The 13,381-nt window shown below is 42.0% G+C and overlaps 1 protein-coding gene and 1 long non-coding RNA gene across 4 annotated transcripts in view; one reads left to right on the forward strand and one right to left on the reverse strand.

Annotated features, from left to right (window-relative positions):
* PDGFD (platelet derived growth factor D) overlaps positions 1 to 13,381 on the forward strand; it is a 151,175-nt gene that overhangs the window by 64,847 nt on the left and 72,947 nt on the right. The window lies entirely within an intron of this gene.
* Positions 6,315 to 8,917, reverse strand: LOC116216204 (uncharacterized). Its single transcript, XR_004158647.2, has 3 exons — positions 8,633 to 8,917; positions 6,966 to 7,082; positions 6,315 to 6,817 (listed from the first exon to the last, which is right to left on the reverse strand). It is a non-coding gene; the product is annotated as an uncharacterized LOC116216204 (long non-coding RNA).

The raw sequence follows: 13,381 nt of genomic DNA on the forward strand, positions 1-13,381 counted from the left end.
GTCTTTACTTAGATCGTGGTCACTTAAACATATCTCTTTTGAAACTGTCATGTAGTAACCTCTTTTCCATGTGTGCATGTGGGAATGTGTGCACATATTAATCAGAGAAATCTGTCATGATGTGGTCAGCATTTTGTTTTGATCTTGCTTTTAAATAACAGTTTATCAGGTAATATATTTTGTGAGATTTTTTTTTTCAAGTGCTGTTGGTAATATGAACTAATGAACATATGGAAACAGTCTTGAAGCTTTTGGTCGGAGAATAGGGTGAGAAGGAGGGAGCAAGGGTGTTTGAAGGAAAGGTGTGGTGTTGGAGGAGATAAGAGTTTTATTGCGAGGCTTTCGGGATCTGACTGCATTACTGGAGATGAGCCATGGCGCTGTTATGTACTTTCCAGAGGAGTGCTGATAAACCTTGTAATGCACCAGAGCAGAAGGTGTGTCATAGAGGTGGTTCAAGGAAACTATCTCAGAAACATTTATAGTGCTTTTAAATAACTCTGCAGGATTATTAATCATATCCATATGCCTATAAAGCTAGACTCAATTCCTTGCTATGTCCTGGAGTTTATCCATGCAATTCTGTGCTTGCATGGAGGCAACTGCCCACAGGCACACTCCAGCTGTTGCAAGAGTGCACCTCAGGAATCCCATCGTGGGACACTTCATGGGAGGACTGCTTGGCTCAGCTCAACACCACTCAGTCCCATTGAACACTCTTGAGGAGTGACATCTCTTATTAAGATATCATTGATTTCCTTCACTTTTTTTGTTTGTTTGTTTGTTTGTTGTTGTTTTTTAAGATTTATGACTGCACTACACTTTGACAGTGTGGGATGCATTTCTCCAAGATGAATATCGGCCCTAAGCCATGTTGGTGTAATTATTTTGCATGGGAAAATGGTGACCAGGAGAATTTTGGGCATTTCTGAGAATAAAGCTGGGAAAGAGAGTATTTGGTTTTTGATCATGATAACTGTGGTGGCTATGCATGACTAGCTGTTACTCCTCTGTGCTTCGCTGGAGACCTTAAACTCATCAGGAGGTGGTTGGTGGTGAGATCGAGATGTTATATCTCCTTCTCAGTATGCCCCTTCTAACTTGTCTGAATGAAGAGCTGTGTGCTTCACAGAATCACAGAATTGTAGGGGTTGGAAGGGACCTCTAGAGATCATCGAGACCAACCCCCCTGCCAAAGCAGGTTCCCTACACCAGGTCGCACAGGTAGGCGTCCAGGCGAGACTTGAATATCTCCAGAGAAGGAGACTCCACAACCTCCCTGGGCAGCCTGTTCCAGTGCTCCGTCACCCTCACCGTGAAGAAGTTCTTACGCACATTCGTGCGAAACTTCCTGTGCTGCAGCTTATGTCCGTTTCCCCTCGTCCTGTCTCCACGTACCACTGAAAAGAGACTGGCCTCACCGCTATGGCCGCCACACCTCCGATATTTATAAACCTGGATCAGGTCTCCTCTCAGTCGTCTTTTCTCAAGGCTAAACAGACCCAGTTCACTTAGCCTTTCTTCATAGGGGAGATGCTCCAGGCCCTTCACCATCTTTGTGGCCCTCCGCTGGACTCTTTCCAAGAGATCCCTGTCTTTTTTGTACTGGGGAGCCCAGAACTGGACACAGTACTCCAGATGAGGCCTTACCAGGGCAGAGTAGAGGGGGAGGATCACCTCCCTCCACCTGCTGGACACGCTCTTCTTAATGCACCCCAGAATGCCATTGGCCTTTTTGGCCACGAGGGCACACTGCTGGCTCATGGCCAACCTGTCGTCCACCAGGACGCCCAGGTCCCTCTCTGCAGAGCTCCTCTCCAGCAGCTCATCCCCCAGCCTGTATTGGTGCATGCAATTCTTCCTCCCTAGGTGTAAGACCCTACACTTGCTTTTGTTGAACCTCATCCGCTTTCTTACTGCCCAGCTCTCCAGCCTGTCCAGGTCTCGCTGAATGGCAGCACAGCCTTCAGGCGTGTCAGCCAATCCTCCCAACTTCGTATCATCAGCAAACTTGCTGAGGGTGGCCACTATCCCCTCATCAAGGTCATTGATGAAGATGTTGAATAAGACCGGACCCAGCACAGACCCCTGGGGGACACCACTGGTTATAGCTTGCAGCAGTGCAGAGCTGAATGCAGCTGTCCTGTGCCTGCACCAGATCAGCCGCAGTTCCATGAACCAGAGCAGGCAGCACAGGGCAGCACGTCCTTTCCCTGCTGACTCAGTGAAGTAGGAAATCTTTCATATGCATAAGAGAGGCTCAGTTCTCAACAGTAGGAGCTGCTCAGAAGAGGACCCAATGCTCAGCTCTGCCTCAAAGCAGTGGGTGATGTGCAGCAACGTGCTGATATCTTGTCTCCAGCATGACACAAGGACATGCACGCAACCTGTGCTGGTACTGCAGTGTGCAGGCTCCAAGGTTCACTCTTCAAAAATATCTGATTCCTAAACTGTTGAACTGAAGCATAAATGTCTTTAAATCTCAGAATACCCCAAACTGGCAGCGTTGGGAATGAAAGTCCTGCCATTTAACCCAGCAGAAGTGGTCACTCATGGCAGGGGGCCCCTTTTTGTATGTGCCCAGTTTGACTCTACTTCTGATCTGTGTGAGTGCTTAGAGACTTCATCTGCAGCTGCTAGCTGTGCTTTGAGTGCAGAAAATTCTGCTGCTGCAGAAACAAAATGCTGGATCCCTGCTTCGTGCGCAAACCGTACCCATGCTGCCCGCTGATCCAGCGTGTGCTCATGTAATTTATGGCACACTGGAGGAAGGGCAGCAGAAGGGAGGTTTGATGGACATCTCCAGCCTGGCACTGCGTAGCTCTTCAGTGCTTAGCTTAGCAGCTCGCACTGTTCTTTCCACTGATAAATGTGTCTGTAAGGTGAGTAGATATACTTACATACATATGTATTTGTGTCCATGTGTCTGTGCATCAGGTTAGATGTGCTGTGATCTGAGTGGGGATGAAGGAGCTGTGGCTGCGTATGCTTCATATCCCGGAGCTGAAGTCAGTACTCACAGGAAGGAGCAGTACCCTTTCTTCCCCCCCTATCCCAGAGCAACCTCTACCAGCACCTGCCTTCACGCAGAGCATCCAGCACCTCAGGGTGCATCTCGGAGTGTCCTGCACTGCCCAGCACGCAGACGGGTGAGGGAAATCTGATAGGTATCCCCAGAGAGATGTTAAATGAACGAAGTGCTTTGTCTCCTGAAATTGAAGTGTATGCAGATGGCGTTTCTTCTTACATAAAGGGTGGTCACATGGTGTGGGGACTGGCAGTCACATTTATCCTTATTAAAAAGGGGACAAGGAGCCAATGTTTGTTGTGGTCCCATAGCAGCACCAAATGGTGGCAGGGGAAAAGAAAATCAAGTCTTAGTCGTTTTAACCTTTTTATTCCTCTTTAGCTGTACCAATCTGAGGACACTTTGAATAAGAAACGAAGGAGAAAGAGTACCTGCAAAATCAGAGCTTGTGCTAAGAGGTCTGAACAAGTAGTCACACTTTATGGTTGCTGAAAAGGAGGCAGAAACAACATATTCTGAGTAAATCTGTGAAGCTGTCAGCGCTGTCAGTGCTTGCAGCCAGAAACGGCTAGTGTCAAGTCTGTTGGAGGAACAGGAGCTGATTCTGACTTAGGCTGGGGCAAAAAATGGGGTCTTGTTCGGAAGAAGAAAAAGAATAGTGAATCTTTTAACGCTTTTTTATCCCCCACAAATAGGAGAGACCGAAGTACTCACAAACTAGGTTAGCTTTCTGAGATTAGCTTTCTCTCTAAAGCTTAATGCAAACCATTCACTTCAAATGAGGTATGAGAAACCATCCTTATTCCAGAGTGGGTAGTGTGCTAACCATGGGGCAGGCAAAGGCTGATTATTTTCTCCTCAGTTGTGACTTGCTCTCATTACAGAGATGATGCTAAATTACAGAAGCTCGTTCAAACTGCTGACAGCAGTTTCCAGCTCCTTTAGCAGGTGCTGTCCCTGTCTTGGATGAGTTTCCTGGCACTAAGGAAAGCAAGGTCTTTGGATCCCATGAGAGGAGCTGGGGAAACCAATAGCCCTTTTCACTGCCCAGAGGCAGGCATGGCTGTACCAAGCAGTGGGCGTCCCAATGGGAGACACTGCAGCTGGTCCTGCCAGCAGGTGGGCATGGTAATTCTGAAGCCACTGAATGAAGCCAAATGCAGAGTGTTGCATGTGAGTCGGGTCCCAGATATGTGTACAAACTGGGAGATGAACTCATTGAGAGCAGCTCTGTAGAGAAGGATTTGGGGGTCCTGATGGCCAGAAAGCTGAGCATGAGCCAGGAGTGCGCGCTTGCCGCCTTGAGAACCAACTGTATTCTGGGCTGCATCAACAAGGGGGTGGCCAGCAAGGAAAGGGAGGGAATTCTTTCCCTCGATTCTATCCTCACAATGCCCCATCTGGAGTACTATGCCCAGATCTGGGGCCTCCAACACAGGAAAGGTGTGGACTTTTTGGAGTGGGTCAAGAGAAGGACCACGAAGATGATCCGAGGACTGGAGCACCGCTCCTATGAAGACAGGCTGAGGGAGCTGGGCTTGTTCAGCTCAGAGAAGAGAAGGCTTCAGGGAGATCTCTTTGCACATTTCCAGAACTTAAGAGAGCTTGTAAGCATGAGGGAGACGGACATTATGTATGGTCTAATAATAATAGGACAAGTGGGTATGACTTCAAATTAAATGAAGGGAAATTTAGGTTAGATGTTAGGAAGAAATTTTTTACTCAGCATGCTGAGGACCTGGCATAGCCTGCCCAGAAAAATTGTGGATGCCCCAATTGTTGAGGATTTCAAGGCCAGCTTGAATGGGGCCCTGTGCAACTTGAAGTAGTGGGTGGCAATCCTTCCCATGGCAGGGGATTGGGACCTAATCCATTCTATGATTTTGTAAATGTAAATTGAATTTATGTGAAAAGCTTAGTGAGATGCCTTACTTCCAGACAGCTAAAGATGAAAGATGTGATAGTGTTCAGCATGTTTGTATCCCGGACCTGAATTTGTCTAAGTCACATTATCCTTGTCCAAATGTTGGCCTATAACCACCATACCTACTAACTCTGTCTGTAAGTGCCATGTCTATATGTTTCTTGAAAACCTCCAGGGTCAGTGACTCCACCATTTCCCTGGGCAGTCTGTTCAAGTCTGTGTCCCATTTTACAGAAAGAATCAATACAGCGTATGTGAGCATAAGAAATACGGGATCTGGAGCGAGAAAATACTTCTAATGCTACAGGTCAGAAATACGGAAATAGGAGCAGAGTAAATAGAAATACCTGTCTCTTTTCCTCCAAATCAGTAAGTCTTTTGTCATAAATACATATCTTACTGGACACAGTGATGTGCAGAGTTTGTCAACTGTTAACTGAAATGAATTATCACAAGTTTGGAGTATTCAGTAATGCTTTGCTGTCCCACTGCCTGCTAGTGGCAGCAGGGATGTTCCTGATGGCTTCTGTCATATTTCTTGGAGTTGAGCAAGGTCCGTGATTTGCTCTGCTTTCTTTCTGTTTTCAGTCTTCAGGATTATGACACTTTTACTAGGCTTGTGAATGTTGGTTAAGTAAGGAGCTCAGCATGTGTTTGCAGCCGTGCTCCCCAGTTAGGTTGTACAGCTTAACCACTTAACTGTGGTTACCTAAGATACCATGCTCAAAGTAAATGCATATTTATGAGTAGCACACTGGCTTTGGAGATAATATAGTCTTCACTCTAACAACAAAGTGAGCTACCTCTGGAAACAAAGCTGTAACTGAAAATATAGACAAGGCAGCATTTTGTTTTCTCCAGCCTAGAACTGCACAGTGAGCATGTTAGCCTTGCATTTGTCTGGTAGGTCAGTGTGGGCTGCAGCAGAGAGTGGCTGGACCCATGTTGTGCTTTGTGTTGGTGTGTACTGCTGGGTGCCTCACGCTCCCTGTAGAAGGTAATGTTCCTTTTTCTCCATGTGCATATGCTTGCCCACAGAGACTTGCATGCATAAATATCAGGATATCATCGGCTCGCTGGAGCAGCAAGTGGGGCTGAAATAGTTTTGCTTACTCTCTTGTCCAAATTACTGGTGTTATCACTGATTTAACAGGCATCTCAGGGGAGCCAGATGGATCTGGGAATGTTTGGCTGCTCTCATCCTATACTAGAGAAAAGTGGGTTCCTGACTCAGATAGCCCTCATCCATCAATAGCCGACATGTATCTCTATTCAGGGTTTATGTCAATTCTGCAACTCGATCTTGAATAAGGGAAAGCACACAAACAAGAAATTTCAGACTTTTATCTCTGAAAACCATGAGCACGGCCCTTTAAAATAAATCATTGCCATATGTTTGGTTTTACTGCACCTCTAAAAAACTTACACGAGTGATAAACACATTTTTATTAGAGTTTTACCTTTAGAACAAAAGAAGACTTCTAGAAAGGTAATTTTGTCCCTAATGTCAGAAATCTGAATCGCATTCTTTGGGGCATTTCTTGCCTTGGAAAAATGTTTTTTTCCAATTCCATCTGAAAAAAATTCTAAAGGTTTTCTTTTGCTTACTGTAGTATAGCACAGTTCCAGAACTTCCAGCCAAGACATTGCTCAGTTCCTATTGAGTCCTGTTTGTTTTGTCTTTGTGTGAAGATAGATGTGCAGGACCTCATACTTCTCTCAAGACAGTTTTGTCAGGCGCCTGACCTGGGCTCCCAACTACAGGCCACAGAGCAAACCATGTGAGTCATGAGTGAGAGTGCTGTCATCCCTTCATCCATTCGAGAACTGGCAGACCTACAAGCATCCTCTGCATGGAGCACATTCTGCAATACAGCACAGCCCATTAATTTATTTTTTAACAAATGAAGGCACACAACCTTATCTCTGCTAGAGCAGATAATTCTGGAAGGCAAAGAAGTGAATTTTGCATACATTATTCATGCTTCTTAGAAAACAAAGAGAAAAACTCACGCTCTTCCAGGTATTTAAGTTCACAACTAACTTCAGAGACATCAGTGGAGGCTCCGAGTACAGTTGAGAGACTTCAGATCCCTTTTGGAAATGGCAAGAAGTGTCTTCGGTCTCTGTCTGGGGATAGATGAAGTCCTGTGAATAGCTGCTTCTCAAGGTCAAAAATACTTTTTACTGAAAATGAACTTACGAAGACACCTATGTAAAATAAAAATCTGTTCCAGACTTTATTCCAGACTAAATGTGATCTGAATGACTTCAAAATGTCAAGAAGTAAGTGCTGGCTCCCATAGCAGCTTTCTGCAACTTACTTTGTAAAGCCAAGATAATGTTGCAAGTGAAAAATCCTGCATGGTTTCTGGAATTCTTTCACAAGGTTAGAGAAAATTCTTTCCCTTATGATCAAACTGTATGCGTCTGTCTTTTAAATAGGAAACTTTAGATTTATCTTTTTAAAAAATCTAAAATTGAACTTTTGGAGAAAGATACAGAACAAATAACTTGTCCTTACAGTAGCTGTGAACATCTTTATTGCATGTGTGCTTCTGCTATTGCTGTTTTAAGGCATTCTTTAGATTGCACAAACCTTGACACCAAACTTGGAAGTAGATTATTTGCTCTAACTCTCACATCTTTACCTAATAATGCAATTGCCTTGTTATGTTGACTCTTATTTCTCTAAGTGGATACCATTTGAAGGGCGCATTAAAACTACCTATGACAGAAAGGTTATATAATATTATATTAGCAACTGTTTCTTCTGCATACCTTGACCCTTTCCATCAACCAAACGAACACTGACAAACATGAGCCTTCCAGTGCTTAGGATTTAGAGCAGAATGAATTGTTATAATTCCCTATGTGTTTTTCTGCTTTTTAGCTATGGGTGTACTTTTAAAGCAGAGTGTGGGAAATGTGGTTGGGATCCTTAATGAATGGTGGCAGGTAATGATTGTGGTATCTGCCAAACCCATATGTGTACTGTCACTCTGAATAAAGTTGAAGGAAAGATGTTGACTGCTTTGCTATGTTGCGATCTCTGGGAAACGGCAGGGTTAGAAATTAATGCAGCTGGGAACTCTTTTCTCTGCACTCCTTTTCCATTCAGTATTTTGTTGATGTGATTTCCAGTTTAAGTACTATGTGTGGTTCTTGATATCTGTTTATGTCCTATTCAACCAACAAGAGCTAAATACATCCCGACCTAATCCTCCCCAGAGTGCCTCTTTGCCACAGTATTTGGAGAGTTAAATTAATGTCTGGATCTAGTGGGGAAAGCGTGCCATCACTTTTTGGTGTCATTTTAATAATGTTTTGCTCATTATCCCTCAGGGCATCCAGAAGAAAAACTGATTTGTAAACTTATACTTCATGTTGCTGCTAAAGTCAAGCTGGGAGAAATTCCTGTGTTTAGTTAATATTATTGTCCTTTAAGAAACTAAAGTGCCATATTTCTTTCTCACATACTGCTATTGGCTACCACAATTTCATGGTCTCACGCACACACATATATCTATAAACATTTTATCAGTTATCTCCTGGTCTTCACATTTAAGATTTAATAAAGGCAACTTTGGCATCATCTGATTCCCACTTATCTCCCGAAACCCTCTTGTTAAAATACTCAGTCTGAAACCAAAAGTGGGACTAGCCTTGGAAATGCTTACCATGAGCCTGCCCTGGTAGTAGGTCAGGCACTTGCTCTTCTTGTTAGGTTTTTCTTCCCGTTCTGCCACCATCTTACTGCATCATCTTGAACATGCCAGATAAACGCAGCTGTACAAAACTTTGGGTTCTGTTTGCTGGAGTGTAGCTAAGGTTGAGCAAGCAAGGGAGAGGCAGTAGGAAAGCAATCTTCATTTGTTCTGCTGTTCACAGAGCTGTTGTTTCTAATGTAATGCATTTTGGCTTTGGGCTATAGTGATATCCTGCCGCAAGTTATAATGGATGTTCATGATGCTCCCTTCTGGTTTTATCATCTGTGAACTGTTTGTCTGACAATAACATACTTGTTGATTCTTGGATTCATTACACGATCTGTTGCTTATCCCCATTTTTCATTTTATTTCCTTCTTTTTTTTTTTTTTTTTTATGCCATTGTGAGCATGACCTATTGATTGTGGATTTAGATAGTGATTTTGGTTTGCTTTGATTAAGTTATTAATTGAGTATTGATTAAGTAGTTAAATGCTATCTGCTATCTCAAAACTACTCTGAAATTTCTTCAGTGAGGTTTTGACGTCCAGCTTCTCATCTATCAGGACCCCCAAGCCATTCTCCACAGGGCTGCTCTCAAGGGATTCTTTGCCGTAAGAGAAGCTTTAGCAGTTTTTTTCCCTCCCTTCCTGCAGCTACTCTTGTGCTCATTTTGCTGTAAATGCAGCCCTGTCATTCAACCATTTTCTTTCAAAGGAATCAATTCAGTGTCTGAAGTGGATTCTATCTGTACTGATGCTACTTCTGGAGTATATTTTTTTCAACATCTGAATGGACACAGATTATTGAACAGTAGTAAGATAATACAGAGCAATCTTCAATCTCAGCTTCAACTTTCTTCTGACTTAAAAGATGAATAGTTTTTCTGGGATGTGTTCAACTCCTTTGATGTTTAAATATTAGATGTTATAGCTCTTTCAGAAATGGTATTTCTTCTCAAATCCTGATAGCTGAAAGCTTTCCCCTCTTGTGTGTGTGCCAGCAGAAGGGACCTTATGCACCTCTGCCTGATTCTCACACTAAAACATCGTGTACAGAGAATATGAGGTATATGTTGCTTGCTGCTTAACCACACTTCACAGTCAAGGACTTGATTTTGTATTTTGTATTCTTTAGCATCGTTTTTGGATTTTACCAAAAAATCCAGTCTTTGCATTGCCTTCAGTAGCATTTGCACTGGGCACATCGGAGTCTGAAAAACACAGTTGCTTTGCCAAGGAGTTGTTTTCTCTGATTTGTTTGGCCAAATATTGATTTTTCTCCCTTTGTGCTCTGAATCCAACTTGGAATTAGAGTCTACTTTTATTACAAGGCAGCGTTAAGATGGGGAATCATGTCATATCTTTCCTAAGCAACTTTATAGAACAGCAGCATCACAGCTGCTAGAAAAGCTTTACAATCCGTGTTTAATTACAGCTACAGAATGCTCGGAATAAAGTATCTATGGTTCCATTTATGGCTTTCCTTAAAATGTGGGGTCTGGCCCTGATGTCTCATTCGCAGGCATGCAGGAAACCTGTTGTTTCCCCAAGGTGTTCACTTCCAGGAGACCAGTTCTGACTTCAGTAGTCTTGTGAGCACATTTCGCCTTCCCTCCTTGCACTCCTGGGTCTCTCCTAAGGAGTGAGGCCACTAAAAATCCACCTGTGAAATTCACTGGTGTGAGTCAGCCACAAAGAAGAGAGACCTGATGAAAATACTTTGCATAAAGGCATTTTGATTTTTAAGCCAATTCACCTAGTCTAAAAAAAAATAAAAATCACTTTTCCTTGCAGACTTTCCCTTCTACCCTCTGATGGGTGAAAGCCATATCATTTTTCTACTGGCACACACTATACATATAGTTAGCAATGAATGTTCAGTAACTGTTAGGTTTTTTCTGTATTCCTGTTACTTTTCATTATTGTAGTGATCTGGTTTGCATGCTCCATCTTTTCTTCTTTTCTTACCCAATGTCTCGTTCTCATGGCAACTTTGGCAGAAGGTCTTTCCATAAGCAGGAGGTGTCTCATTCAGAAAAGATCTTGAACCCTGAGGATTGCAAGTTGCTGCCATTATACATTTTAAGAGCCACAGTTGTGATATAAAAAGATATCATGTAACTGGAGGTGTTTCCTGACAGTTACAGCATGGTCCTTTGCCAGCCCTGGTGGAAGACTTCCAATAAGCTGTGGGCCGGTTTTTGTTGTGTTTGTTCTTTGTTGGCTTTTTTTCCTGGGTATTTTGTATCTGTGGTTAAGTTAGGTGCAAAAATTTCATCTGGACCTTTATATGTACCAAGAGGGGTAACTGAGAAATGTGTTGTCTGTCGTCATGACCAACGATACACAAACAATCTGGTAGTTTTCTGTGGGTGTTTGTAGAAGGATGGGAGGGAATGGAAAGAAGGCTCACACAGCAGATGATGTGATTGATCAACGTGTTAACTGGTGTAGCAGAATCCCATCTGTTTATATAGCATACATCTTTCCCAACCATGAAAATCAGATGGGGGAGATGCACAGAGAGATAATCCAGCATTAATAAAAATTTAGAGCCGTATTGTATCAATGCCGAAACTAATGCATCTTCAAGGAGGATAAGATTGTATTCTAAGAGAGAGGTGACATGAACATCCACAAATACCATCCTCTCCTCTTCCTTCTGGCATGAACAGTGGGGTTTTTCTCTCTAGATTTCTGTTTTTTGTTCAGAATGGCTTAAGCCTCTGGGTATCTTCTGTAATAATCAGTTTCCTTTTTAATGACAAACAGAATCTGGAATAAAGGATATTATGACAACAGAGCCTTTCATAATTATTAATTGCATCTTGATTGTGGCTTAGATTTTTTCAGTTTCTGTCTGCTTGGTTTATTTGTGCTGGCTGTTTATGGTTGCTTTAATCAATATTTACTCTCATAAAGAAAACTTTCTCAAGTAATAGGAGTAAAAAATAGGCGTAAATGCCTGAGTCTGTTCAAAACTATTCTAATTTCATCATAGACATGCTTATTTAAAAAAATATCCATCACCATAGGCATACATGCACAAATGTATTAACTGTGTGTCCAGATTCTAAAAAACTAGCTGTGAATATATAGTACCCACATGTGTAGAAATTAAAACTATCAACATTTTGTCTTTTACCACTATACCGTTGATCCATGTTATGCTTGATGAAGAGCTGTTGCCATCTGCCAGAAAATTCCTTTTCTAAACATGGGGTCAAGAATAGTTTGGATTCATTCATTCTATGTTTGATAACACTTGGATGTGAAGTGTGACAAATTTGAAGGGGTAAAGCCCTGCAGAAAATGACACGTTTTCAGGCTCTTGGACACCTAAGAATAGAGGCAGCATTTTAGTAAGAATATGATGCATAAGTGATACTGTCAGATCTAGCCACAGTCTGAGGGACAAAGAGTATGAGTAAGAATACATGTATTGATTCTCTCAATAAAGTGATCCAGTGTACTGATCCTCTGAATTGTAAACTTTATCTGAGTTCCAAGATAACGTGGATTCCTTTGTGCTACCCATGCAGTCTCTTAGGACAACAGTCTGTTCTCCGTGCTGTTTGGCAACATGTGCCGTAACAGATCCTTGGTCATAGTCTGCTGGAAGTTATTGCTTATTAACACTACTGCTATTACTATGATGATGCTATTAATTTATAACTGTAGCACATCTCTTGTCTTTTCCAGAAGCCAAGAAATCTACCTTTGCTTATCTGGCACTGTTGAATTTGGAGAGTAATGCTACTTTTAGTGTCCTTCCACTAACCTTAGATATGTATGGTAATTTTCAAATGTTCTGACAGCCTTTGCCTCTTACTACTTTAGTTTCTGAGAGAATAATAATGTGCAGCATTCCTGGCAATCAGCTGTGCATTATGTTCTCAAGAAGGTCATTCTTAGCAAACTTTTTTCAACTGGCCCAGACCCCAAGAGTTCTTGTTTTGTTTTTGTGGGGGGAGAAAATAATTAATCCCTATATCCATGCTGTACAGTCTCACTGTTTTGTTACTAAGGAAAGAGTCCCCATCTTTCTTTTAATTTCACTTTTCCTTCTATCTTGTTTCAAACCTGCAGTGGATTGATATCTTGTCCTTCTTTAATACCCCTTTTAACAAAGTGCTATTACCAGTGTGTTTTTTTGGGGGCTAGCTCATCCATTAAAGTTTTTTTTGAGCTGACCCCTTTGCTTTTTGAATGTCTTGACACATTGCTATAGGACATGAAAAGTCGTAATTCTGCATCTTGACACAAACAACAACCAGTACTTGGAAAATATGAAGAACTCAGCACATTGTTTTGTAGACTTTTAATGATAGTATTTATTTTAGTTCTTGCTTTATTAAAGTAACTTATTTATGGCTATATGAAAATATTTCAGATGGCTCAGTGGCAAAGAAAGGTAAGCAAACTGAAATATCATGTCCAAGGATCTGTTATTGACAAGATTTTCAGTGAATTTTGAATTAAGAGCATGAAACTATCTGTGTGTTATGTCTATAATATGATGCTAAAGGAATGGCATTAATTTAAAAAATTCACAAGTCGTGCATCATCTCAATATTTCTATGTGGTAAACTGCATTTTAACATGAAACTCATAGTTCAACATCTGTCTACTAGTTCAGTATACAATAGCGGAAACTTTGGTCAAAGCATTACCAAGATAATGAGAAACTTGATGGGATTAAATTGTACAGGTCAGGGC

The sequence above is a fragment of the Meleagris gallopavo genome, chromosome 1, assembly GCF_905368555.1.
Source record: "Meleagris gallopavo chromosome 1, MGAL_WU_HG_1.1, whole genome shotgun sequence".
In the NCBI taxonomy this organism is placed as follows: domain Eukaryota; kingdom Metazoa; phylum Chordata; class Aves; order Galliformes; family Phasianidae; genus Meleagris; species Meleagris gallopavo.